Source organism: Heptranchias perlo, chromosome X (genome assembly GCF_035084215.1).
Source record: "Heptranchias perlo isolate sHepPer1 chromosome X, sHepPer1.hap1, whole genome shotgun sequence".
Lineage (NCBI taxonomy): Eukaryota > Metazoa > Chordata > Chondrichthyes > Hexanchiformes > Hexanchidae > Heptranchias > Heptranchias perlo.
The window spans coordinates 25,561,639-25,565,891 of NC_090370.1; the positions used below are offsets into that span (position 1 = coordinate 25,561,639).

A 4,253-nucleotide genomic window follows, 5' to 3' on the forward strand; every position below is an offset into this window, starting at 1 on the left:
TTCAATACAATAACGACACGGATGGGATTCGGACCCATACCGACAGAGCACAATGGATTCGCCGACCATTTCTGAATCCAAACAGTAGAAATAAAGTCACTTTGACACTATGTCCTGCCCGTGCACCCAGATCGACAATATTGAAAATGTGGAGTCAATTTCTGAAAGCAAAGTAATTTCGGGATTTCTGTTCCATCCGACTGTTCGAAACGGTCGGGTGCAAAACAGTTCGGGCGCACGTCGGACAAATTTTCACCCAGCGAGTAAAACGACCGCGGCAGGACTCGAACCTGCAATCTTCTGATAACCACTCGAGTTAATACCGAAGTCAGACGCCTTATCCATTAGGCCACGCGGCCGATGACGAATTGTTTCACCAAATGATCCTAAACGCTGGGCAGGGCTGGTTAATCCTCTGCTTGTATCTTTCTCTTCCTTTCGCTTTGTTGACGTTGTTCATTTATTGTTTTCTCTCTTGCAGCAAGTTGGCTCCACTGTTTCCGACTGATCCGGAAACTGACAACTGAACTCCCGCTGGGTCTCCGAGAAACCGACAATCAGAATAAACAATGTTCAAATCTTTGATCAAAATGTTTCGCCTCCAATGCGAATCGCTTTCACACTCAGTCTGCAAAATAGAGTCAGGGGAAATGAAACAAAAGACAAATCGGTAAATTAAAAATGTACACGGAGAACAACACCGAGCGGAGAATGTGAACAGAATTTACTATCCAAGCCCGACGGGCCGAGTGGCCTCATCCTGTCCTGTAAAATACGAACAATCCCCAATTCTGCTGGGTGAGATTATTATTTTCTGATTTTTTTTTCTAAATATAAACGCGGACGAGGTCCCGCACCACGGGGAAAAGCGCTCAGTGTTAATGTTAATATTGAGCACGGTATTCTATCCGTGTAATAATAAAATCGCCGATTTCTTGCTATATGTTCGACACAGTCCCTTGCTGTGTGTTTAATCAGGGCAGGGAATATTTTGCTGGTTTCGTGATATTCATTTTTCAGGAAATTAGTGAACTCGTCTCGAAACATGAGTTTTCCAGTTTCTGTTTCGCTAAATGGAGTTGAGGTGCAGATCAGCGATGAGCTGCTGTGACTCCGCCGCGCCGGTTTAACCGGAATTGGACGTTTCAGTGAAGTGAACCGTCTCAATCCGGTTTATTTCTTTATTTCTAACATTGTTTATTTTGCGTGGTAGATTTATCGAAATTTCATTCAGAGTTCAGTTGTCAGTTTTCTGATCAGTTGGAATCTGAAGAAGATAAAAATAAGGAAATAAAAACATTACAAAGGTCCAAACTCGAACTGATACAATCACCTTGTCTTCACCTTGAAGAGTAATTCGTTCTCCCTGCTACCCTGATCAATATTTATCCCGCCAGTAACATAACTAGCACACATTATCTGGTCATTGTCACATCGCTGTGTTTGGGATCTTGCTGTGTGCAAATTGGCTGCCTCGTTTCCTACATGTCAGCAGTGACTACACTCCAAAGAGAGGTTCGTTGTCTGTAAAGCGCTTTGGGACGTCCGAGGTGGTGAAGAGCGCAATCGAAATGCAATCTTTCTTCCTGTGGCCCCATGTGCCCGGTACCATATCCGAATCCTGTCGACTGGCGCACACAGGAAACATTGGGGGAAAAATTGGATAAGGGCCGTTTTGGGCTTATGTCGCGTGATGCGCTGTTACTCCGCGCCCAGGTCGGTGAATGGCTGGCGAGTCTTCGGTTTTTTCCTCTGATTTGGGGAATTGGGTAAAATTGAATTAAAAGCTTGAAGTATCAAACTCCTGGAAGCTCATTAAAATTAAAGCTTAAACTACTTAACTAGAGTAAAATAAACAAAAATAACCGTAATTTGTTTTTGCTTTGTTTAAGTTAATCGAATATATTAAGGCATGGCAGGGTAGCTCAAACCTGTCGAATGCACGACCTGTGCCATGTGGGAACTCCGGGACTCATCCCGTGTCCTGGACAAGACTGTAGTGGGAGTTGTGCATGGGCCCCCTTGTCGAAGCTGTGAAGTTGCAGAATGTATAAATGCGGAGATGAGACAAGCATGCAGCAAAGGCAGAGTGGTTTTAATGGGGAATAGATTTCAACTTTCATATAGATTGGGATAAACAGACGAGCTCATGTCAGAAAGGTAATGAATTTTTTGCGTGTGTTCAGGAAAGCTTTCTGCAACAATGAGTCCGAGGGCGAACAAGGGGGCAGGCCATATTAGATTTAACAATGGGTAATGAGCCAGATTTAGTTCATATCCTAACGGTGTATGAACATTGATCTAAATTGGAAAATTGCACATGTCACTCCACTATTTAAGAAAGGTGACAGAAGGAAAATCGGGAATTATAGACCAATTAGCCAAACATCTGGTTTCGAGAAATTACCAGAGTCTATAATTAAGGATAGTGACTGAACACCTTGAACATTTTCAGCTGATCAGGAAGAGCCAGCATGGATTTGTTTTGAGGAGGTGAATAAAATGGTGGAGCGGGGATTGTCTATGGGTGTTGTTTGTATGGACTTCCGAAAGGCATTCGATAAAGTCCCTCAGAAGAGGCTGTTAGCTAAAGTTGAAGCTCTTGGAACTAAGGGGTATTTATTGATCTGGTTTACAAGTTGCAGAGCGGCAGAAGACATTGGGCCAGAAATCGCTGCGAGCGGCGAGGCAACGCTCACCACAGCTCCTGCGAATTAAATTCACAAAAATACTTACTGTCGGCTCTGTGGCGATGAATTGCTTGAATTTGAACTTTACAAAAATTGGGCACAATCAACCCAGCCTCTGAGCAGCGTGATTTGCTGCGCAGCTGGAAAGCTGTGTGAGAAAAAGACACGACCACAAAATCGGTAAGGACGAGAGTCCCGCCCACAGAATCAGGCTGCATTGCTCAAACAAGCAAGCAGACTTCATTCCTTTAAAGTTCGCATTCTGTATGTCATTGCAAATAAAAACAATAATAATAAAAAGCCAAAGAAATCATTGAATTACATTAAAGAGACAGAAGGGAAAAGTTTTAAAAAATAATATTGTAATTTTAATTCTTTTTCAACAACCAAAAACTAATATAATAAGGAATAATATGAGAGACCCCATTTTTAAAAGTTAATCTTTACTTGTATGGCAGTCATTAAAAAATACCGAGCTGTTAAAATTCAGTTTGGACCTTTTATTTAGTAGAATGATACCTGGACTTCAAGGGTTAAATTATGACGAGAGATTACACAAACTAGGGTTGTATTCTCTGGAATTTAGAAGACGAAGGGGTGATTTCATCGAAGTTTTCAAAATATTAACGGGAACTGATAGGGGAGATGGAGAGAAACTATGTCCACTGGTTGGGGAATCTCGGACTCGGGGTCAGAGCCGAACAAATCGAGCCAGAAGTTTCAGGAGTGAAGTTAGGAAACACTTCCACACGCAAAAAGTGGTCGATGTTCGGAATTCACTTCCGCAAACAGCAGTTGATGCGAGATCAATTGTTAATTTTAAATCTGAGGTTGATATATTTTTGTTAACCCTGTGTTCAGGGATTATGGGATTAAGGTGGGTATGTGAAATTAGGTCAGAGATCCGCCATGATCCCATTGAATGGCGGAACAGGCTCGAGAGGCTGAATGGCCTCCTCCTGTTCCTGTGTTCCTGGTCAATGTCATCACCTACCACAACCACCAGCAGGGGCCGCTGCTGACCAGCAGTGACAGAGCAGAGAGACAGAGAAAGAGGCAAGAGAAAGAGACGCATCCAAAAGAAGAGTGAGAAATGGGCAGGGGGAGGGAGAGAGAAAAATAAAGACAGATTCATATAGTTGGGGAGAGAGAACGAGACAGACAGACAGGGGACAAAGAGAGAGACAAACAGAGAAGAGAGAGCAAGAGATAGAGATAAATAGGGGAGGCAGAAAGAGAGACAGAGAGAGAGGGGGATAGAGGCAGAGATAATTGAGGGAATGAGAGAGAGAGACGGAGAGAGTTACGGAGAGGAGGACGGAGAGAGAGACGGAGATGGGGGGGGGGAGAGAAAGAGATGGAGAGGGGGACAGAGAGACAGTGATAGAGAGGCAGATAATCAGTAGGGAGAGAGAGACAGAGAGACAGAGAGGTAGAGACACACAGATGGTAAGGGAGAAAGAATGAAAGACACAAACAGAGGGAGAAACAGACAGACAGACAGAGAGGGCGGTGGGAGGAAGCGAGAGAGAGAGAGAGAGACGGGGATCGGTCAGAGAAGGA

General features: G+C 43.7%; 1 non-coding gene across 1 annotated transcript; it reads right to left on the bottom strand.

The window, feature by feature from the left end:
* Positions 1-269: 269 nt before the first annotated feature.
* Positions 270-359, bottom strand: trnar-ucg (transfer RNA arginine (anticodon UCG)). The gene is given in 2 exon segments: positions 270-305; positions 323-359. It is a non-coding gene; the product is annotated as a tRNA-Arg (tRNA).
* Positions 360-4,253: the final 3,894 nt, after the last annotated feature.